Source organism: Leptidea sinapis, chromosome Z, assembly GCF_905404315.1.
Source record: "Leptidea sinapis chromosome Z, ilLepSina1.1, whole genome shotgun sequence".
Classification (NCBI taxonomy): domain Eukaryota; kingdom Metazoa; phylum Arthropoda; class Insecta; order Lepidoptera; family Pieridae; genus Leptidea; species Leptidea sinapis.
The window spans coordinates 7,890,223-7,916,314 of record NC_066312.1 but is presented as its reverse complement, the minus strand read 5'-3'; the positions used below and the strand labels follow the sequence as shown (position 1 = coordinate 7,916,314).

At 32.7% G+C, this 26,092-nt stretch overlaps 1 long non-coding RNA gene across 2 annotated transcripts in view; it reads left to right on the top strand.

Annotated features, from left to right (window-relative positions):
* LOC126978314 (uncharacterized) overlaps positions 1-26,092 on the top strand; it is a 29,266-nt gene extending 3,174 nt beyond the window's left edge. Inside the window, exons 2-5 of one of the 2 annotated variants that reach the window (XR_007732597.1) lie at positions 11,854-11,945; positions 12,887-12,986; positions 14,001-20,448; positions 25,770-26,092. This is a non-coding gene — a long non-coding RNA (uncharacterized LOC126978314). Of the gene's footprint in view, positions 1-11,853; positions 11,946-12,886; positions 12,987-14,000; positions 23,309-25,769 lie in introns of those variants that run through there. The other variant, XR_007732596.1, reaches the window with a different exon arrangement.

The window sequence follows — 26,092 nt, the reverse complement described above, 5'->3', positions numbered from 1 at the left end:
ATAAGTTAATACATTGCTGTTCAACTAATTTTAATCATAGATACTTAATGTACTAGATGGATACCTACGTATTTATAGTAAAACTAGCTGACCCAGCAAACGTAGTTTTGCTATTTAAAGTTAAAAAAACATTGTTGAGGACCGATTCTCAGACTTACCAAATATATAGTACACAAAATTTATCGTACTACAATAATTGTTATATTCAATTGCCATCTTGCAACCCTATTGCGGATCTGTGGATGGATGTACGTAAAATTAAGTTTAATTTATAACTCAGTTACCCTTGAGCATTCATATTAAATTTGGGTCCCTTATAATCTCCACCCTATTATTGGAATTGTGATTTGTTAAGAAGTTTGCATAAAAATAAACAACAATATATATACACAAAGATCGTTCAAAATATTTTAGATTAGAAATAAATAATCTTGTACTTAAAGTTTATTTTCTTATAATAGTGATTAACCGAAATGAATGCCGTGAAATAGAACAGGTAGGAGTTGCCAATTGGCACGGGTTTTCGCGCTTGCGCGAACTATTTCAGTGCGGGATGTATGGTATCCCTTCCAGTCCTTCCAAATCTTCCGCTGTGATAACACGTTTTGTAAAGGGTAGAAGTCTGGTAAGTACTTTTTAATGTGGAGTTATTACAGTTTTTCGGGAATCCAAAATATTAATGTTTAATTTTTTAACAGTCGTGTGTGGTCGTATCTTTAAATTCCTTAGAAACAATCTTGTGCTTTCACAGTCTCTTTTTTAACAGTCCACCCAATAATTGAAAATGTGAATTAACCTTAAGCATACCCACCTGTTCCACATTGCCACATCCTGAAATCAATACAGTTGCTCAAGTTGCACTTGCACATGCGCCGGACGGCCATATATACGTAAAGGTTTGAATAAATAATTTAACTATTCAATAATCATAATTTGTATCTATTTTAAAAGCGATATTGTATGAATTATTAATTTTATCTAGTCCAATCTAATATTTATACAATCTAGTTTTTGTGGATCCGTTTAAAATCATTGCCACACCCTGAAATCAATGCAGTTGCTCAAGTTGCAGTTGCACATGCGCCGTAAGGTCATATAGGAGTAAAGGTTTGAATAAAAAATATAACTATTCAATCATAATTTGTATCTATTTAAGAAGCGATATTGTATTAATTACATCATTTTCTCTCGTCCAATCTAATATTTATACAATCTAGTTTTTGTGGATCCGTTTAAAATCATTGCCACACCCTGAAATGAATGCAGTACCTCAAGTTGCACTTGCACATGCGCCGGACGGTCATATATACGTAAAGGTTTGAATAAAAAATTTAACTATTCAATCATAATTTGTATCTATTTTAAAAGCGATTTTGTATTAATTATTAATTTTCTATAGTCCAATCTAATATTTCAACAATCAAATTTTTGTGGATCATTTTAAAATCATTGCCACGCCCTGAAATCAATGCAGTTGCTCAAGTTGCACAAGCACATGCGCCGTGAGGCTTATAGACGTAAAGGTTTGAATAAAAAATATAACTATTCAATCATAATTTGTATCTATTTTAAAAGCGATATTGTATTAATTACATCATTTTCTCTTGTCCAATCTAATATCTAAAAAAATCTAGCTTTTGTGGATCCGTTTAATATCATAGCTACAGCCTGAAATCAATACAGCTGTTAAAGTTGCACTTGCACATGCGCTGGTCGGCCATATAAAAGAAAATCTTTGACTAAAGTATATAAATATTCTAGCATATCGTTCAAAATAAATGAATTTTGAAATTTATATATTTGCACTAAATAACATTTTTCCTGTTTAGAGTATTTTATACAGGATATAATAAGGAATGAATTAAAATCAGGTGGGTGTCGCTAGTTGGTACGGGTCTTGATGCATGCACGAACTATTTCAGTATGGGAAGTTTGGTGTCCCTTCTAGTCAAAATCAAAATCTTTCAATAAATAACACAACCAGTAACACTATTTTTTGAAATGACTTTATTAAGCCGTGTCATTACGAATTTTCAGGATTTCCCAAAATATACACAAAATTTTATTTGATTTTTCAACAATATGAGTATAGTATTGTCTTATTTTATATTATTGTCTTATTTAGAAGTGATTTTCTATTAATTTCCATGTAGTCTCCAGTACACCCTAAACATGCAATTTGGGATGCAGTTTTAGTGTACCTGTTCGATAACATTGCCACACCCTGAAATCAATGGAGTTGCTAATGTTACACATGCACCTAAAATTTAACCATTCAAACAGACAGATGAAAATAATATAACATTTTTGAAATTAATATGTTGGAACTTACTATGCGTATTTATAAATAGGGTGTTTTAACCGAAAGTAATAACGAATAATGCCGTGAAATAAATCAAGTGGAAGTATCTATTTTAGAAGCGATATTGTATTAATTACCTCATTTTCTCTAGTCCAATCTCATATCTAAAAAATATAGCTTTTGTGGATCTGTTTAAAATCATAGCCACGCCCTGAAATCAATGCAGTTGTTCGAGTTGCACTTGCACATGCGCGGTACGGCCATATAAACGTAAAGGTTTGAATAAAAAATGTAACTATTCAATCATAATTCGTATCTATTTTAAAAGCGATATTGTATTCATTACATCATTTTCTCTGGTCCAATCTAATATTTCAACATTCTAGTTTTTGTGGATCTGTTTAAAATCATAGCCACGCCCTGAAATCAATGCAGTTGTTCGAGTTGCACTTGCACATGCGCGGTACGGCCATATAAACGTAAAGGTTTGAATAAAAAATATAACTATTCAATCATAATTTGTATCTATTTTAAAAGCGATATTGTATTAATTACATCATTTTCTCTGGTCCAATCTAATATTTCAACATTTTAGTTTTTGTGGATCTTTTTAAAATCATTGCCACACCCTGAAATCAATGCAGTTGTTCGAGTTGCACTTGCACATGCGCCGTACGGCCATATAGACATAAAGGCTTGAATAAAAAATATAACAATTCAATCATAATTTATATCTATTTTAAAAGCGATATTGTATTTATTAGCTCATTTTCTCTAGTCCAATCTAATATTTAAACAATCTAGTTTTTGTGGATCGGTTTGATATCATCGCCACACCCTAAAATCAATACAGCTATTAAAGTTGCACTTGCACATGCGCTGGTCGGCCATATAAACGAGAAGCTTTGACTAAAATATATAAATATTCTAGCATATTTTACAAAGTAAATGAATTTTGAAATTTATTTATTTGCACTTAGTAAATTTTTTCCTGTCCAGAGTAATTTATACGATAAGAATAAGGAATGATATAAAATCAGGTGGGTGTCGCTAGTTAGTACAGGGCTTGATGCATTTATGAATAATACAACAAGTAACACATTTTTTTTTAAAAGCCTTTATTAAGCCATGTCATTACGAATTTTTGGGATATCCTAAGATATACACAAAATTTTATTTGATTTTACAACAATATGACTATAGTTTTGTCTTATTTTATATTTTTGTCTCATTTAGAAGTGATATTGTATTAATTTCCTTATAGTCTACCTAATCGTGCAATTTGGGATGCAGTTTTAGCGTACCTGTTCGATAATATTGCAACAACCTGAAATCAATGGAGTTGCTGAAAGTTTGCACTGAAATTAATATGTTGGCACTTATATGCATTTTTATAGTTAGAGTGTTTTAACCGAAAGTAATAACGAATAATGGCGTGAAATAAATCAAGTGGGAGTTGCAAATTAGTTCGGATTTATGCGCGGGATGTATGTTTTCCTTCCAGTCCCTTAAAAAATATTGCTTTGATAACTCGTTTTGTTCAAAAAGATTACAAGCCTGACGATGTCAATTTTTAATGTGGAGTTAAACTTAAATTTTTCGGTACATACTAAAAAAGTGAGTATTAAAAATTTTTTTTATTAAAAATAAATTTAAAAGTCGGTGTTGCTGGTTGGTACTGGGCTTCGCACTTGCGCATACTGCTTCAGTGTGAGTACTAAAGTGAGTTTTTAAAAACACTGGCAGGTATTGTTAAGTGTACAAGCCTGGTTAGAACTTTTTAGTGTGGAGTCATTACAAGTTTTCGGGTGTTCCGGTTTCAAAATGAGTGCGTATATAATATTAATGTTTATTTTTTAATAGTCGAGTGTGTAGTCGCAACTTTAGTTAAACTTCTGTTGTGTTTAGTTAAATGTGCTGGCCAGTCATATAAACGAGAATCTTTGACTAAAATATTATACAAATATTCTAGCATATTTTTCAAAATAAATTAATTTTGAAAGTTACATACTTGCATTTAATAGCCATTTCAGAATATTTTATATTTATATACTTATTCGTATAATAAGGAACATTGGTGTGATATAAAATTAGGTGGCTGTTATTTTCGGCCAAATAGACGAAAACGTTTGAATATAAAATATCACTGTTAAAACAGACCGTTTAAAATTATATTTGAAGTTTTTGAAGTCTTAATAATATTGCACTTACTATCTATTTTTCTATGAAGGGTATGCATGTAAATGGCCGTAATTCTAACTTTGGAAAGATATTGGGGTATTACAGTAAACATCTACTAAAACAACGACAAAATTGCACATCACTTACCAAGCTGCGTCGGATTGCATATGGGGCCGAAGTTCCCGGTGTTCATCTTCTTGGTGGCCACCAGTGTTCCGAATATCCAGTCAAATGCTATACAATATCTGGTCTGTTGCGAAAGTAGGATGAGTTCCGGAACGGAGACGTTTTTCAATATAGGTAGAAAATCTTCATCGACATTCAAATTGAGACTGCGCGGCGCGTGGTGCTTCATGTGGAGATGATGTCGCAAGCACATATTTACATAAAATCACTCGCGAACTAGAAATTGAATGGCATCCATAAACTAACACATCGAGTATTACTGATATTATTATTAAAGTCTATTAGGAGCTTATATCTGCCACACTATACTCCTCGCCTTGAAAGCTTCAGAATTATCAAAGAATATATACCCAATCAGTATCCAAAAGGGTTTAAGATGTGCTAAGCGCTAAAAATTTTAATATAATGGACTGAAAACATTACAGAAACAATCAGCAGTAGTCCGAAATGATTTTTCGACGAATAAAATAGCATTCAAAGTAAAATAAATAAAGCGGTTTAATTTTGATGACAATGTTATGCAACGATAATATAATACACCTTATTTAGGTAACGGACCAGGATTTAGATTTATTGTTAATTAACTAGTTAATTCAATTTCGGTGATAAAAACATCTGCTTAATATCGACATAATAGCAACATCAAACGTAGGGAAATCAAGCAATAACAAAAACAAGGAGCCTGCAATTTAGGTGCGACTTGCAAAATGTCGTTCAGTGTTTTTCACGGCCGTTTTCAATAACCTAGTAGACAAATCTATCCCTTTACGCCTAATTACATTTTAATAACCAATCAACAGATAACATTAGACTGTAACTAATAATATAACTATATTAGATGCAACTATGGAAGATCTTGTCATTAAACGGTGATAGCAATATATACGTAACTGGAGATACGTTAAGAAAACGGCCGTATAACAATTCGAATGCTATAGGCAATGCCCGGTCTGATAACGGCGTGATATGAATAACTTAAATATTTAAGACTTATAGTTCAGTTTTAAAAATTGAATAAGATATTCTTCATTAGCACTTTATATCCTTTTTTCCTGTTTCCACTTATATTTTAGTATTAGAATCACAAAAAGACAGACGGACATACAGGTGTATAATAAAGGTGGTGTGGGCATTTGCGCATGCGTGATCATGTCTTTGTGGGCTCTCCGACATCGATTCCAGTCCATTAAAATCATTCGTTCAGATAACACGGTGTGTGCAATAGTAAGCCTGATAAGGCAAGTGGCATTAACAGGGAAGTTGTGTGAAACCTTGTGGGATGCGGTGAAAGAGTGCGTATACATAAATACGTATATATAAAGTGCGTATATATAATACCTTCTTCTATCAAGTCAGAGTCCAGTTCTTCTGATAAAAAGCTTACAGTTATATTATCAGCGATGGTTTTTTTAGCTCTCACGTAGTGTTGGTCAGTGCTTGATCTTACGTTCAAATGAAAGCAATATATTTATAGTGAGCCTCTTCACGAGAATTGTCTAACCTAGCGGGGATACGCGAACAGACAAATTGACAAAATATCTACCATCTTTAAATAAAACTGATAAAACTAATAATACTTTGAGATGGAATTTCCTCTACTTCAGAAAACTTTTGTAAGCTTGACATAAAGTCAACTTTGGTAAGAATGTGTGAATGAAGACTTAGCAGGCATTATGTCGCCATGACAATCAATGTCCCCTGTAAGTACGTATGTAGCCAAAGCTGATCAACGGTGCACGTGATCCGTCGATCCTATTTCCCCAATATACAATGTACGGATATCGTTGTAGGCACACAAAGGACAACGTCTATTTCTCACGGTATATTCAAGGTTTAATCGGCAAGCGGTAGATTATTTAGGTATGATGTATCGCCATTTAATTAAATAAGTTAGGGGGGAAAGTCGATCCTAATGGAATCGGCCACTAATGCGTGAATTAAGTACTTGTAATTATGATTCATTCGTGATTGTATCGTAAAATAAATAAAACCTTGTAGGTACGGGACGCAAGGTCATACCACCTTGTAAACACGAATTACTTTGACACAATCTTGAATAAAGATATAAATTCCTTTTAAGAAGGTTATTCTTTCCCACTATCGCCATTCTCAAAGTATCTGAGAATCAAGTTTCCTCAAGCCACAAATATATTTAAACTAACATTTTAATATTTAAAACTAATAGCAGTACCATTATAACTTTTAATGTCTAGAATGTTATTCAGAAAATGAACACCAAAACTGCATTTGTCTTTGTAATTTTTCACAAGACTGTTCCAATTACCTACTATAATAAAATTATAATTGTGAATGTAAGTTTGTTTGTTACGCTTTCACGCCTTAACCACTCAACCGATTATATGAAATTTAACAGAGTTAGAATAGAGCTCTGAAAAGGACATAAGCTACCTTTTGTTGCGAAAAAATAAATGGAGGGGTTTAAATAAGGGATGAAAATTCGTTTGTATGATGTCCAAACAACGTCACGCGTTATCGCTAACAGGTGAACGAACAGGTTGAAATAAGGGATGTGAATTCGTAGTTTTCGTATTTAGACATTTGATAAGAGGTAATTTATAAACATATGTTCGTGCATTTTTTGGAACTTATACCTACTTGTGTACATTGTGTGTGTATTATTTGCATAGTATCCTAACAAATAAAAAATGCTGTCCATAGTAATTATCCCACGCGCACGAAGTCGCGGGTAAAATCTTTGCCTCAATAAAATTAAAGGACAAGTAGTCTCGCTGAGTAAATCAATAATAACCGTAAAAACAATTCAGTATTGATTCAGACTGTGCTAAGAATAACTCGTTCGAGCGTGAATCATAATTATTTATAATATTTTTAGATTATTTAAGCCATAAGCTGTTTGATTTCAAACTTATTAGCAGCCATTATATCAGTTTGAAGAATACGATGATAAAATATATATGAAATGGCGGTTACCTTATGCCTACGTAAATATTTTAAAACACCTGAGTATTTCTTTAAAATTACTACCAAAATTTGTGAATAGCCAGGCGTGGATATAGCCGGACTCCACTGGGGGTGTGAGAACCTTTTTTACGGCTTAAAACGTGGATACGTGTAAGTCGAACTTTGTCTATTGATAGCGTACGGGAGAGATACGGATGCCATTCAAATATCTAAGCCAACGTGAATTGCAAATCGCTTACCAAGCTGTATCGAGTCGCTTATGCGGCAAAAGCTCTCGTTCCCCTTATCTTATTGGTGACAACCAGTATAATCCAAAAAAACTGTACACTGCTGATATCTAACTGTTGCGAAAGGATGAGCTCCGGAATGGAGATGATTTTCAAAAGAGGTAGAAAATCTAAATCGGCACTCAAAATGAGCGTGCGCGGCGCGTGCATAAAGCTTCTAGAGGAGAGACGGCGTCGCAAGCACACTTTCGACCCGCTGCGAGTGTCGCGCCCAACTGAATGTTTGATTTACGATGGCAAAATTATTATAATATGCTATTACGGGCGAATATCCGCCACACAATCCTATTTTTGTAGTGTCACAACTGAAAAGAATACTGAATAATGGTATGAAATAAATCAAGTGGATGTTGCTAGTTGTTTCGAATCTTGTGTGATCACGATGTATGTTGTCCTTTCCGCAGTTCAGTTTGCTTTGTTAACATGTTTTATTTAAAAATATTACAAGCCTGATAAGTTTTTTTCTTAAGGGTACGCTTAAAATTTTCGATACCAAAAAAGTGAGTACTAACATAAAATTTAATTTGTTATTTTAACCTTCATTTATTATACACATATTTATTTTGTGTTATTTTATTGAATTTATTACCTCATTTTCGCTAGTCCAACCTTATATTACAAATCTGAATGCAGATTTCGTAGATCTGTTCGATATCATCGCCACACCCTGAAATCAATGGAGCTGTACAAATTGCACATGCGCTGCTCGGTCACATAGACGAAAAACGTTTACTAAAATAAATAAATATTCTAGTAGATTGTTAAAATAATGTAATGATTTTGTATTTGATAGTTATCCACTTAATTACCTTTTTATACGGTTATAATAAGGAATTATGGCGTGAAATTAACAAGATGGGAGTTGCTTATTGGTACGAGTTTTCGCGCTTGCGCAAACTATTTCCTTCCTTAGAAATCTTCCGCTGTGATAACACGTTTTGTTAAGTGTACAATCCTGGTTAGTACTTTTTAATGTGGAGTCATTGCAAGTATTTGGAATATCTCAAAAGTGTGCGTATTTAATATAAATGTTTAATTTTTTAACAATCGAACATTAATTGTTTGGACGCATCTTTAAACTTCTTTGGAAATAATCTCGTATTTGTCACTTCGTGGTCTCTAGTCCACCCAATAATTGCAAATGTGAATTGTGTTAAAGTGTACCTGTTTGATATCATCGCCACACCCTGAAATCAATGCAGTTGTTCAACTTGCAATTGCACATGCGCAGGCTAGCCACAAACACGTAAAGGTTTGAATGTAAAATACAACTATTCAAGCACACCTTTCAAAATTAGTGTTTTGAAATCAAGTTTCTCAATCTTTCCAAATCTTTTACTTTCATAACAAGTTTTGTTCGAATTTATTACATAATTCATGTCTTTTTTACACGCTTTTTATTAGCTTCACCTGTTTATGTGTTTGTTTGTAACCGACTAATTTCGGCGCGATTTTGACCCACTTTGCAGATTTTGTTCAAACTTCGTAGATTTATCGAGGAATCATGACAATACATTAATTTGATAAAATTTATATAATTTTCATATATAAGGCAAGAATTGATTTTAATTTTAATAATTTTTTTTGTTCGGTTTTCTATAAAAATCGTGTATTTTAGTTTTTTTTAACTACTATTTGTTTGATGTGAACTCATTACAAATTTTCGGGATATACCTAAAGAGTTCATAAAATTTTATTTGATTTTTTAAACAGTCATACAGGAATATTTTTTACACCTTGTACCTACTTAAGAAATAATATTGTATTAATTTCCTCATAGTCTCTAGTCCACACTAATATTGTGAATTTGAATTCAGTTGCTATGTTTCGATTCGATATCATCGCCACACCCTGAAATCAGTACAGCTGTTCAAGTTGCAATGTACATGCGCTGATTAGCACAGTTTTAGAGGAGCAGGGTGTTATGCTGATGGTAATTGATACGCCCTGCCCATTACAATGCAGTGTCGCTCAGGATTCTTGAAAAACCCAAACATTCATAGCGGCACTACAACTGCACTCATCACCTTGTGCCCAGTAATTTCACTAACTACGGCGCCCTTCAGACCGTAACACAGTAATGCTTACACATTACTGCTTCACGGCAGAAATAGGCGGCGTAGGGTTACCCATTATCTAACTGGCATCCGGTGCAAAGGCCTGCCACTGGTAAAAATATCTTCTATTCATTTCCTCATAGACTCAAGTCCACTCTTATATTGCGAATTTGAGTTCAGTCGTTATGTACCGATTCGATATCATCGCCACACCCTGAAATCAATACAGCTATTAGCCGAAAGTGCAACTCACTTGCACATGCGCTGGTTAGCCACATAGACGTAAACGTTTGGATATAAAATATAACTATCAAAGCAGACCGTTAAAATTAATATAGGAGATTTATAAATACTATTTTTGCACCTATTATCCATTTTACTATTATGAGTGATTTATATACTAGTATAAACGATCGATCATGTGAAACAGGTAGGAATTACTAGTTGGTACCGATGTTGGCGCATGCGCGAAGTAGTGTTACTACGGGATGTATGGTATCAATTCCGTTCCATCCAGTCTTCTTTTGTTTTGATTTGATAATACGTTGTGTTATAGTATCACATTTGTGTTTTAATACCTAATTATCAAAGGTTGCATACAATACTTTATCTACACCCATAATATGAATCCTCTATAAAATATTCTAAAACAGCATACTACGAACATTAAAAAAGCCAGCCCTAGTAATCAAACATTATCCAAAGGAGTATTATTATAAAAACGGATGATATAATGTTGTACTGAATTTCATTACAAAACTCGTTTGGATGATGTAATGGTTATAAGGACATTAGGTGTTTTAATGTTGGTTTAATAAGCTAACTGTTTTAGAATCTTTGATAGAGGATTTAAAGCATGGGTGTAGATAAAGATTAGTTACAAGCCCGATAAGTTTTTTTTTTGTGGATTCATTCCTTGTCATTGTTAGAGATATAACAAAAGAGTGAGTTTATAAAATTTAATTGGATGTTGTAACAATGGAACGAGTTTATTGCCGCATCTTGAATCTAAGTTAGAAACAATACTGTATTTGTTTCCTCACAGTCTTGGATTGAATTTAAAATTTCCCTGTTGGAAATGTTGCCACACCCTGAAATCAATGCAGTTGTTTGAGTTTCTTATGCACATGCGCCAGACGGCGATATAGATAAACATTAGAATTAAAATTGCAGATCGTTGTAAATAAATAATTTTTATACGCTTTTTAATAGCTTCACCTGTATATAATATATATGTTTAATATGTTTGTTTGTAACCGACTCATTTAGGCGCGATTGATCCACTTTAAACGGCCAAATTTCTTTATCGAGGACCGATGACAATGCATTAATTTTATAAAATCATTTTATTTCTCAATTAGCGTAATTATATTTTTTATAATTTATGTAATTATACATCGGCAGGAGTTGATGTTAATTTTAAATTTCAACTATTTCTTTAACCGATTGATTTAATTTGTAGAATTTTTAATTCAACAATGCAAATTAAGTGTAAGTTTAAAAAACACGCTTTTATAAATAATTCAAACTTTAAATTCTATAAAAAGCGTGTTTTTTAGTTTTTTTAACTACTATTAATTGAAATTTATGTTTATGCGCTTAGTCTTCTTTTCCTTATTTGAGTGTTTTGTCCAAATTTAATGACTTTGGCCACTTTCATTAAACATATCTATCCTTAGTTTAACTTACTAGAGGTAAGACAAATCTATCCTTTAACCATACTGTACATAACTATGGATAGATAAGATCTTGTCATTAAACGGTGACAGCAATCTATCCGTAACTATAGATACGTTATTGAAAACGGCCGCTGGAGGTGTTGTAGGCTTGCTTGTGCGAGGACGTTCCTGTATCTCACATATTTTTTTTATATTTATATGTACATTATTTGTTCTAGGTTGGGGAGGTTATCCGAGAAGCCGGAAGTAACTTCAATGTATAGACATAAATGAAAATGACTTTACATCCAGATGGCGATTCATTTTTACAGTAAGATTTTTATTTTTTATTCAAAACAGCCATTGTTAGTATTATCTAGTTAACAAACCTCATTTTCGTCGTAATTTTATGGGATATGATTGAGACTGCTATACTTTTAATCTCTATCACCTGGACACCCAAAATCAAGGTTTTCTCATCAAGACATTACCAACGATATATTATGGGGGTCTGTACTTATTGTGGTTGCTGACGAATAAAATTTCAAACTCCATCTTATATCTTTAAACGAGCAATTCTTCAAATATATATTATACTAGTGGACCCGACAGACGTTGTTCTGTACACACGTCTAAAATTTGAAAAATCGGTCCAGCCGTTTAGATGAGTTCACAAACATACACATGAGCAGGAGAATTATATTATATGGACGGAATTGAGAATCTGAACCAATCTCAAATTCACTGCAACACACAAAAAAAATCATCAAAATCGGTCCAGCCGTTTAAGAGATAGTTCAATTGTGAATGTAAACCATTCTCGAATCCACCCGAAGACACACACCAATCTCAAATTCACTGGAACACACAAAAAAATCATCATAATCGGTCCAGCCGTCTAGGAGGACTTCAGTGACATACACACGCACTCAAGAAATCTTTATATTTATATAAAGATATGTAAAATCTGAATCTCGAAAACGGCTCTAATGATTTTCATAAAATTTAGTATACAGGTAGTTTTGGGGGCGAGAAATCGATTTAGCTAGGGTTCAATTAAAAAAAAATGTAGTTGTATCCGTGTTTTAATGAGAAACAGTCACAATAATATTAGAATCCAAAGGTATCTTTCCCCACTATATACAAGACTATAATAGCTCATTGGGTGTTCCGGAAAGCAGAAGACCCCGATTCGAATCCAAATGAGAGAATTGGAAATAAACAGAATCTGTGACTGGCGTGATTTGTCTTTAATGTATTTTCTTTTTATAGCGGCAAATGGGCGGACGAGGCAATCGAGGCGCTGGTTTTCAGTGTCCATCGTTTTGCCGTTCATGTGAACAAGCTGAGTGGACATATTAAGAACTACACTGTAAGTATTATGATATACTCTGCACACTATAAAATATCCCAAATAGCTGACCTGTCTCCGAATTTCATCATTGCATAATATTGCACAAATAGTAACACCATTCGCAATATTTGAAAGCATCGCATCTTGATCAACCTTTTAATATAGTTACATGAAATTTACAGAAACATCATTTTTTTCACAAAATTTTTGGTGATAAGTTACCTTTTTATGTCCCAAACACTACAGTGTGGTTGTTTGTTGTTTTGGATTTATTTTATTATTTATTATCACATTTATAGGATACGTCGTGTGTCTGACTGTCTGTCCGTCTGTAAATTACATCGAATTCGAAGAAAATTATTCTAGTTTGGTATTGACAATCTTTTTAAATTATTTATTCCAAAACTAATACTGCTGTTTTTGTTTTTTTTTTTTTTATAAATAAGACAAGAGCTGTTAGAAATTACCCATGGCCAGTTCTTCCAAAAAAAACAATGTGTGAAAATGATATACGGCCAAAAGATAGTTTGTACACCTTTTACGAAATATGTTTATGAACATTTTTTGTGATATATTAACTGACGATTCAGTTTGCTGCAAAAGGCAAAACATCTACCATATAATAGAAAAACTTCGCGTGCTAGTGTTCTTTACGTTTATTTTATGAAAATAAGGGACGAGACGAGCAGGATGTTCAGTTGATGGTAATTGATACGCCCCACCTAGGACAATGCAGTGCCGCTTAGGATTCTTGAAAAACCCAAAAATTCTGTGCGGCACTACAATTGCGCTCGTCACCTTGAGACATAAGATGTTAAGTCTCATTTGCCCAGTAATTTCACTAGCTACGGCGCCCTTCAGACCCAACACAGAAATGCTTACACATAACTGCTTCACGGCAGAAGTAGGCGCCGTTGTGGTACCCATAATCTAGCCGGCATCCGCTGCAATGGAGCCTCCCACTGGTAGAACTTCGACATCGTACGACATGTATTTAAGGTGAAATAAACGCTTAAAAATACTTTTAAACAGGTCACGCCGAAAACGCTGAACGCCTCGGAAGTCAATACAAATGTCAAGAGTTTGAAAATCTATCAGCAAGATGGAGTTTGAGACCAACAGGGAGGAAGTAGCCACGTGAGTTACGCCGTGCTTCTCGTAAAATCTCCAAGGAATAGTGAAGACATATCGTGTTATTACGCGGAGGATTTAAGCTTCATCAAACAATTCCCCCTTCTCCCTTTCATTTGATCTATGCTTTCTTTCATTAATAGGCAATTATTTCACTAATATTAATAATTGGATTATTGTACTTCTTTGTAAATTATTTTCATCCGACACTTCTCAAGCTCAAATCTTCGAAATCCTTGATGTTCTATTTCAATTTGCTTGTTTTAATGACAGTTTTGCTATTTATAAAAATGTATTCTTCTGTTTTAGTAAAATTTCAAGTAGGTTTTCGTTTATTTTATCACATCCTGTTTGGCGAAGCTTGGACTTAGTATGTAAGATTTTTCTATTATTTACATTCATTATTAAATTATAAAACATCATTGAAACAATACGACAGCAATATACATATTGTTATTTGTTTATATTTCGTGTTGTTGCGGATTTTCGCATATTAAAAATATTTACTGTAAATGTTACTAAATGACAATATTTTTGATATAATCTTATACATCTTTTAAAGTTGCCTAGAGATCAGATTCATGCTTTCGTTTCCTTTGTGTTTTCTCAATAAACATCATTTTGTTGTTTATTATCTTTCTAGTATTGCTGTAGCCTTTTAATTTTCCATCTCTACTTTTCATGTATTAAGTTATATTTCAGTATTCATTTATCAAAAGTATCTAGAGGTTTCAGTCGTTTAGGAATATTTTCATTAGATTCCAAATTTGTATGATTCTGTATTATTTTATTAATTAGTAATTGTTTCCTTATATTACATAAATACATTGAATTAGTTTATTCTAAATATAGCCTATACACACTAAAGTTGAATAGGAATGCCTTTACTGCCTTAAAGTGTAGGTTGACCTTATATCGCCATTAGTGCTTTTATTTTGTGTAGTTCATGTAGTACATCAATAAGTTATTATACTCTTAGCTTCCTCTTCAGTCTTCTAAGCCTTATTCGCTAGTTCTAATTATTTCATGACTTTTCAGACAAATAGTTTTTGGATGGTAAAAATTCACCGAAACGATAACTAGACATCCATTGTCAACTTTGCGTTGGATTATGATTTGGGTGAGTTTCCGCTCGATTGCTCCATTAAGATCTTACTGTCTCGTAGAACTTATAAATCGAAGACATCCAAAAACTCATGATAATACAATCCTTTCAATTAAATTATCTTTTCTTCCTATACCTCAGTAAAATGTATTTCATCATCTTTTGTCTCTTTTTTATGCAATACATCCACTTAGTGTAGTGATCAGCTATTGTATTTATCGTTATTGCTATTCTCTAGCTCCACAATTATGGTAATCGCATTGTGCCCTATCTGTGTTAGCAGTAGATTGATTGATGATAATTGTAGTGCAATATTATAATGTCGATTCCTAAAGTATGATATATCCATTAACGACATTTGAATGTATTCACAAGATGCCTATTAGAAAGTAAAGTACATATTTATCAAAGATTTGTATACATCTGTTAAATTTTACGGTTCATAAAACGCCTTAATCGTTGGGGTTTGTTTTATGAAATATTGCTTTTCTTTTTATATTGACTTATAATTTAATATTGATTATTTATGTTGTATACAATAGTGTGATCTCTCTTCTTTGTTTTATAATATAATGTAATCTGTTCAAATTTTTTTCAAAATAAAATTCCTTCGTTATTATTTAATTTTATAATGATGAGCTTTTTTACACATTGCTAGATGACACGGCTGGTAACAGATTTTTAACGTCTTTTATCACCAAGAGAATGGGCGAGATTTTTACGAAAACCACGAAGTCTAGTATAGGGTAAGAGCTCTTCTCCTTTTTACTTTTGGGCATTACAGTTTTATATGACACTTATATTATGGGAAATTATTGTTGACTTATAGAAAAGTTAATTTGGATGGTTAGTTGTAGTCAATTACCATAATATGTTTTGATATAATAATAATTATTACATATTTACATTCGATATTAATTTTACTTAGTTATTAACTTTATTGACAAAAATTTGTGTACACACGGTCAACATCTTGTATCGTTGCTAAAGTCGGAATAAAGCTATATTTTTTATTTTTTTATGACCACTGATGCTAGTCCTTCAATCAGAGGATAAAGCTATTATTAATAAGTATTGCTTGATTTGACTTATTCTTTAACCTTAAAAAAAAGATACATAAAAACAGAATAACGGATATTGCAGATTTCTTTAAGTATTTTAGCCATCCTAAATTTATGAACATTGCAAAATTAACTTATCTTATCATTGATTGATTATGAATTATACTTTTATATTAAAATACTTAAATGGTAGGTTTCTTTAAGTTTATATTCGAAAAGGGGTATGTGGATAGTTCAATAGCAAATACAGATCATTAAGCGACGATAAAAATGATCTAGCCTTACTAATATTAAGGTTGTTGTTAATAAATAAAAATGACAAAAAAAATACAAAATGATACAAAATAAAAATAAAAACATTTTTTACACAAAATAAGCTCAGCCAAAGTACAAAAAAGAAGATGCAAATCAAACTTTTTACTTAGTATGTTGGGGTTGGAATTATCTGATCCATTTATTTCGTGATCTTAAGCGGGCTATTAAGATTAACATCCATTATATCTAAGGTCTCATTGGGAGGTGGTTGAAGACCCGCTTAATGGCCATATATTATGTCTAATATTTAAGAAAACTAATTAAAGATTAACCATTTAGCATTAAGATTAATTAGCAATATCATTAAAGTTAGCTTTTATAAATAAAATAAAAATAAAAAAAAAAACTAAAAAAAAAACAAATCCAAAAAATAATTACTTTTAAATTTTATTATTATTTTTCATTAAACAAATATATGTTTCAATACATATATAAGTGGTACATATTACTAAATTAATCTAGGACATGATTTAATGTTACTAAAATAAGAAATTAACTATTTAAGCTATGCTGTAAGCCTTATACTTTTATATCTTACATTATGTCTTTCTGTGAAACTAAAAGATCTTTCTGATTAGCCATCTTCTAAGTACCAACAATCTTTATGCATTTAAATAACACTTTCTAAGGATTAAAACGCGTGTAATTGTAACGGTTTTACATTAAATGTTTGCGAAAAATTACATTTTTATTTTAGTTATCCCCCTGAAAACGAGATCTGGATAGGTCTTGAAACTTCGGGTTAACCAAAATAAAAATGTAACTTTTACGCAAACATCTAATGTGAAACCGTTACACGCGTTTTAATCCTTTAAAAGTGTTTTATTTAAATGTGTAACACTCGCGTTAATAAAAGAAAATACTAACCTTTATGCATTTTTTCTACAATTCTAATTTTGTTATTCCATAATGGATAACTTAATTATGAAGCTATTTCAGTTACTCATCCTCAATGTTTGCATACATTGTTATCTTACGTCACATTTTTATTTCTTACCTTCCATATTAACTTCCCGGTTTAAAAATTTCAAAAACTTCTTTTCGCTTCATTGCGTGTCTTCTACCGCATTTATCACGGGAAGTGTTCCGAGGGGTGAGCGGTTTAACCTGATTTCTGCTGCCGAATTCCACCTTCGCACGACACGCCACAAGTTAGGTTATCATCCCCACCTCTGGATGTGTGGTTTTCAAGGAGCTTTCTTCTTCGTACTACAAAGCTGTGGAATGAGCTTCCTTGTGCGGTGTTTCCGGGACGATACGACATGGGTACCTTAAAAAAAAAGCGCGTACACCTTCCTTAAAGGCCGGCAATGCTCTTGTGTTTCCGTTGGTGTTGCAAGAGAATGTGGGCGGCGGTGATCACTTAACACCAGGTGACCCGTACGCTCGTTTTTCCTCCTATTAAAATAACATAAAAACAAAACCGGGGTTATTTCTATCCCATTTTTCGAAAATCGAGTTTTCGTCAGATCTCGACGTTTTGAGATGCTAGGAACCTTCCCTAACTATTCCCGCGATGGTGTAAACATAGAACGGCTTAACTATTTCATTATATACTCTCAATCTTTATATCCAATATTAGTGTATAAAAACGTAAAATAGTAAGTAAATTTTATTTACTATATATAACGGATCAATACTGTTCAGTTATCTATTTCATAAAACTGTTAGTTAATATCAAAATAAATTTATATTTAGTGTTAATTGTTGACATTATATAAAAACAACATTGATCATTGCGGACAGTCTTCCAGACAATCTATTTTAAAACTTTAATTTCAAGGGATCCTGAGTGGCGCAAAAGAAACTTAAATAATTTAAGGCTTAATGTAATAAGTTAATAATAAAGTAAGGTTTTAATAGAATAATTAATAATGGTTGATTTTCATTCAATGTAATGCTGTATTCTCATCAAAACATCTATATGTTTTGATGCTACTTTACTTTAGATACTTTCGTCAACAGAACGCATACCAGTAGTAGGCATCCTTTGCACAGGTTGCCAGCTAGATTATGGGTACCACAACGGCGCCTATGTCTGACAAGAAGCAGTAGTGTGTACGCATTACTGTGTTTCGGTCTGAAGGGCACCATAGCTAGTGAAATTACTGGGAAAATGAGACTTAACATCCTATGTCTTAAGGTGACGAGCACAATTGTAGTTCCGCTCAGAATTATAGAAGAATCCCGAGCCGCACTGCATTGTTATGGGCAGGGCGTATCAATTACCATCAGCTGAATGTCCTGCTCGTCTCGTCCCTTGCTGTCATAAAAAAGCCATTATTCTCTGGAATTTAAATTATAGATTTAGTGCGGTTATTCCTTTTTTCGCTCACAATAATTTATTGCAATCATTTCGATTATGGCGGTACTTACATAGTTTGCTTCTTAACTTTGCTTGCGTGCATTCCGTTGGTGGTGGGATTAACATCTTTGGGCGGTTGGGGTTTATGTATCTGCAACAAAACATTTATATGTTTTGTTGCATATACAATGCATCAATGAATTGCATGAATTATTCGGATTATTTATCTTGTTAAGTCTGGGTCATCCAATTACCATAAGTACCGCCCTTCAAGAGCATGACGGCAACACCTTTACTTAAATTGATTGAAAATCTTCTGTATTTTATTGTTGCTGTACTGACATCGAGTATGACAGTGTGTTTTATTATTAGCCTTGGGTTTGGTTAGGTATTAGGCGATGCCTACAGGATTCACTGCAGATAATGTTGATTTATCTTATTAGCTTGGGTTAAGATTAGATGTTAGGCTAGATGATCGGGATTCACCGCGGCTTGAATTTAACATAACACAATCTAGGTTATTAGGTACAAAATATGTTAGGTGAAGTGATATAGATGCACTGCCACTAATGTCTTACTTATCTTATTAGCTTAGTTTAGGTTAAGTTGTTAGTCGAGGTGTCGAGATTTACCGAGCCTAATGATTGTTTACCATATTAGTTTAGGATATATTTAGGTGGTAGGTGAGGTGATAGAGATTGAACGCATCCTGAGATTATATATAGATTTAGTTGAATAATAATTTAATTCCCTACAAGGAATGAAAATCTGATGATTTTCTTAGCATTTAAACTGACGCATCACATCTTATGAAATTAAATTATAACCATAGATATGATAAGAAATACATTTTAAGAATATAGGATTTTGAATACCTAAGTGGCATAACATGTTGACTAATAATAATAATATATACGGTTATTTATGTTACTGTAATCTTATCATATGTTCGCAATTATTACATCTTTCATAATTTCAAACACTAAGACTTTATGTAAAGTCTACTCGTGGTCGTGACTTGTCTTAATACGTCCGCCGTTTCAAGAGCTTTGCGCGTCGTGGACTTGAAGATTGTCTTTCTTCTACTAACTTATTTTCTTTTGAGTATTTAAATTATTATCATGTTTATAATAATTGTAGTAACATTAGAGTTTTCTTAATTTTATATAATATGTTAAGAAGTATTATTAGTTCTGCTTCTGACCACACTTTTTTTCAATCTGTCTAACGTTTAAATATTCAACATAGTCCTTTACATTGATTTTTGGCCGATTGCGAGATTGCTTGTCTGTGTTAAAGCCGACCAAGCTGAGACTAACCGAGAAAGTGACAATTTTTTTTTAATATAGCAGCATGAATCAACCAACTGTTAAATACTCCGGCATAACAAGTTGTCCATAGAACCTCATTCGTCTCAACCATTGCAAATACGGTAATGTGAAAATAAACAAAAAGTGAAGGATTTAATCCGGGAATCATGAAGTCCAATCGTTGTTAGATCAAACTTATTTTTGTTGTCGTTTATACTTTAATGGTGTATCGATAGTTGTTAGATATGGCTAGGTTAGTAAAATTGCACCATGAGTATAGCGGAAATAAGTTTGTTGACACGATTTTATCTGAGTGAAATACAGAGTGCGGGATGCGAATGTCCTTCTTTGAGCACTATTTTCCTCATGGACTGTATTGACTTGCGACAACACCGACGGCCTGAAGCTTGTATCTAACAAAGTCTCATAGTTGACTCGCAGCAGTCGAAGCAATGTCCATAGACTCTGGCGGCAGATTTATGTTTTAAAAATGAAATAATAATTAAACTATTTGACATTTTGTTTTAATTAAAAAATTTATATTAATGTGGATTTAACTTTTGGAAGATTATGTCATCCAAATATCTTCCTTCGAGTTGCAAACGTTGTTCAAAATGGAGTGTTTCGCACCACACGATGCAGTTAACTTGCAGGTGATGATTTTACTTTTTGAAATAATCGTTTTTAAAATGATATATCTGCCGCCAGAAACCCTTTATTTTAATACGATTTCGATAGCAAATTATCAAAAAAATTGTTAAGTATTGTGTTGTTCCGCAGCAGTTTAAGAGCAAGTATCTTCGATTTGCTCTCGTATATACATATATAATAATTAGGTTTAGCATATATTATGCAATTTATATAAAATACAGAAAATATGAGTGAATTATACAGAAAAAAAAATATAAAACATTTTAAAATTTAAAAAAAATAATAAAAATTAAAAAAATATCGAAATAAAAATAAGTTAGGTAGGTATTCTTGGGCCAGTCGATGGACCGTAAGAAGTTGTATATTTGAAATTAAATATAGGTAATTGTGTATTATATTAGAACACAGTTTTTCTCGGGCATTCGTGTTGACGTCATTATTAATAATAATTTACTGTAGCTTACCAATATGGCAGTTAAGTTTAGGTACTTTGTTATAACAATAGATAATATAAGTTGTACATTTGCCAAAAAAATAACAAAACACTCAAATGTAGTTTAGATTTTAGTCGACGTGATTGAAGTTCAACACTGTAGTAGTTAGGTATAAATGTAATATGGCTTTTTATTTTTTATACTCACCGTATATCTCATTCGCTCATAAAGATCTTGTCAGTATGACAACATAAAAAACATCTCAAATGTAAGATATATACGTTCAAGATTAGTAATATTAGTAGTAAATATAGAATTTAAAAATATATAAAATGTAGAAATAATATTATGTTTATGCAAAAAATTTGTTAATTGGTTTCACCTAGCTTGTTACGGATTATAGGGAGATGTTTTCCATTCCAGCTTATAAAGCCCCGTACGGGTCTTTGTTAGGATGCGTAAGTTCTCCCTAGTTAGTCGTATCATCTGGTGGGAAGTCGTATCAGGGCTTGGAGTAGGGATTGTTGTTGGTTAACCCACAGTGCTGATCCAGGCTTTAATGATTTATTACAATTATGGGATTTTGGTGGTCAAATTTACAAGATTCTTTGACACCACTGAATTTCTGATGGGTTTGCGAAGTTATATCTTTGAAGAGACTTCCTTAGAACATACGGTCTTTAGTGCTTACACTTCTATATTGGCCAATTCGGCGTTCAGGATTTGGTTTCATAAATTCGTGCACAAGGCGATAGGTTCATTAGCTCTCACACCCACAATCAGCCACTTGCACATTATCCATTGATGGAACGCACTGGAAGAACTGAAGAACGAAGGGTTAAATACTACTCTTAATAACCCCGGATTCGGAGAGACACCGTTTGAGATTAAGCATCGCTTCAGCCACGCATCCATCTGCACGGTACAAAATTGTGAAATCTTGGTTTTAAGAGATTTTTAGCCATTGGCTATCAATAGTCCATGTATCCATAGAAAGTTACTAGCAGATGCTCAGTTTGCACCAGCTAATACACTCGCATTTTAGCACAAGAGTATTATTATTTCTCACTTTCAAGTGAAACACATTGTTGATTTTTGTAACTCTCGTAATTTTTTACCTTTGATTTCGATATCACTGATATTTCTTTCTTTCTATGCTAATAATACTGCTAAATTTTAAAATATCTTACATGTTACAATAATGATTCCTGACCTAAATAATATTGAGCATGATGTTTGTAATACCCTAGAGAAGGGACAGATACTTACGTATAAAGTAATACTAACATACGTACATACTCCAATGATAAACAAAGTTCAAAATTAACACTGTTGATACCACTGCAGCATTATGAATTTGGTTGTATATGGTTGTAAATTCCCAGAAAAAACTATTTGTCTCAATCACAAAATAGAGTGAAATAATAATAAAGTGGAAAATGTATTCCGAGCACCGTAAAGTCCAATCATTGTTAGATGAAACTTATTTGTCGTTTTGTATATACTAGTGGTGTCGATAGTTGTTAGATATGGCTAGGTTAGTAAAATGGCACCATGAGTATCGCGGAAATAAGTTTGTTGACACGATTATTATCTTAATGTCCTTTGTTGAGTGCAATTTTCCTCATCATACATGTTGCCAAATACGAAGGCAATCAGTCCTTTCGTATTTGGCAACATGGATGATCTTAGATAAATGCGATCAATATGGTATTCGACGTCAAGCAAATGACTTAAATATTCTCTTTCAAACCGCACTCAATGCGTTTAAATTGCAAACCGAAATAATAAATAAGAAGTAATAATAAACTTATCGAATAGAAGTTCCACTTAACGAAAGGTGTACCACAAGGAAGTACCTGGGGTCCACTTCTATTCATAGTCTACATAAACGACTGTACACTATTTGTTGATGACATTTCTATTGTAATTAAATGACACAATGAATTGACATAATTATATATAAATTAATAAAACAATAAAGGATATAATTGAATGGCTTACTGAAAACAACCTGTACAATGTTTCTTGCAAATAAAATAATTTGATTTCAATTTCATTTCATTTAACTAATATTGTAAAGTAAGCGTGTATTAGATGAGGATTCTTCAATATATAGTGAGAATGAGGTACAAACTAGTATGTCGAGACATGTTGTCGAAATTGGAAAATCTATACTTGTATTCGGTAATTAATTAAAGATTTCAGTACGGAACAAGTTAAATAAGATTTACAGAGTATTTAAAGTGCAAATGCTTCGCTGTATTCTAATAATTTATACGTGGAAATATGTCCAACAAATATGACCCCCGCTAACCCAAAAATTGCGCTGACCGAACAAAATATGGTTTACAATATTGCAAAATTATATTAATCATCTTGTAACTGTACGTTTTACAGCGAAAGAAACAAAGATTTGTACTAGAAGTGTGCATAGCGTTTTATACGTTAATCCCCAGAATTAATGAATTCCCAGAATACTAAATGATACATAAAAACTAATGGAACTCTACGTTTGTAAAAAAAAACAAAATTCTTGAAAAAATATAATGTATATCAAGCAAAACTTGTATTTTTCTATTAAGATAATGCCCCGGATCACAAGTGAGCATTGCAGCGGCGGTTGTTATGTTTGCAAATTAATATGCTGCCTTTTAAATATTTGAGCATCCACTGTACACCTAGCCCTCAGCGATTTCTATCTCCTTCCATGGGTGAATGATTAATGGAAAGGACAGAGATTCGAAAATGACGAAGAAGTCGTCGTAGTCGCTTGAATACAGGATTTTTATGTGTTTCGGATGAAGTTTTAGTTAAGAGAAGAGATATTCCAAGTGTAGTAAGATAAAAGACAAGATTATCTAAAAATAAAATTATATTTTATAAAAGCATAATATCATACTCATTCCTACTTTTATTGAACGCCCTATGCATTTGATAGTTTTTTCTCAATGGGCATATGTGTTGATCTAAATAGAATATTGTACTGTAGCTTATCAAAGTGACACCCGAAACGTTACCGTTTCTAGGACACTTTAGGTATGTTTTTATGAGAATAGATAATCTTACCATAAGTAGTAGTACATTTAAAGAAAAGAATATATACTCAAATGTAGTTTAGATGTAATTTGCCGAGATTAATGATAAAACTAAATAGCATAGGTTAGGTATTGGTGTAAGCGAGATGTAGTAGTCACAGCAGTAGAGTAGCTAGCTGTTAATGTTATACTCCTTTTTTATCAATGATAATGTATATCTGCTTTTCTTATTACCCTGTTGGTTATGTGAATTGATGCTTTTTCTAATGTTAGAACATAAATTTTTTGCCCATAAACTATTAAAGTAGGCGTATCACATCTTTTAAAAATATAGCATCGCCATAAAATATAAGCTAAGTAGTAAATATAGAGTTGTGAGTCAACCTTGAGAGTTGTCTGTCAGATGGACTGACTATCTTTTGGAAATAGTTCCTCAGACCAGGCGACGTTTACCTTTCGGTTCTCAAGTAGTGGGCCCACTTCTACTTCTACTACTACCTTCTGGGTGGAGAACGCTTCATAAGCTCTTACACATGGAATCAACTACAGAAAATTCTTCCTAGCAGCACCCCCTAATAGGAGCCTCTTTTGACTGAGATGTTACGTTTGCTCATTCAAATTCCACTATCACATTATACGTGTAACGGGGTGACAATACAAAATCTTCTAACACTAGGCTCACTGCGGTCTTAAGAAGTATTTTACAATTATTTGTGTTCCGAAAAGGTCCTGATTAGGGTTCCTAAGTTTTCCCAATTGCCTCACAATAAGTCATTTTGTTACAGGCTGTTAGAAGGCTTTTATAGTCGATTAATCACATAGTGCTGATCCAAGCTTTGCGTGCAATCAGTTATTTGAACCTCTTGCTAGCAGCACTCACTTCCAAAAATACTTCAAGCACTTAGCACCACTCTTGGATTAACAATTTTGTACTAAAGCGCTAATCACTTAGCACACGAGGTTTTATGTATGTTTGTGCCTATTCATTACTATTATTTTTTAGTTTCAAGCACTTCTGTAATTCATCTGGTGTTACTAAAAGGTGCATATCACTATCAAGTGAATCGCACTGTTCTCTTAATTTCATTATTCATGTCACTGAGATTTATTTCCTTATTTTGTAATAATGTTCAGTTTTCAAGTGCCTTTCACTTAGCATGCTTCCAGACCTTAATAATATTAAGCATGTTGTTTATAATAATAACGTGTAAATAAGCCAATGATAAAAGTTCAAAATCGTAGTAGAATAATATTTTATATTGTTAATTCCACTGCAGCGGCGCCATGGAAGTAAGTTCCCATAGCACCACATTCCTCTCAACCAATGCAAATACAGAATCGTGAAAATAGCCAAAAATTTGTCCGAGAAGTCGAATCTTTGTTATATCAAACTTATTTGTCGTTTCGTATAATACTTTAATGGTGTATCAATAGTTGTTAGATATGGCTAGGTTAGTATAATTGCACCATGAGTATTGCGGAAATAAGTTTGTTGACACGATATTATCTGAGTGAAATACAAAGTGCGGGACATGAATATTCTTCGTTGAGCGATATTTTCCTCATGAACTGTATTGCCTTCGCATTTGGTAACACCAAAGGTCTGAAGATGGTAGCTTAATTAGCTAGACTCATAGTTGAAGAAACACTTGCTGCTATCCGAAAAAAATGTTAAAAATATAAAAACATTTGAAAAACGAATACTTACATCAATAAAACATTTTAAATCTTTCGAAACAAAAATAATATACATAAATCCTTTGGCTTGTCGAAC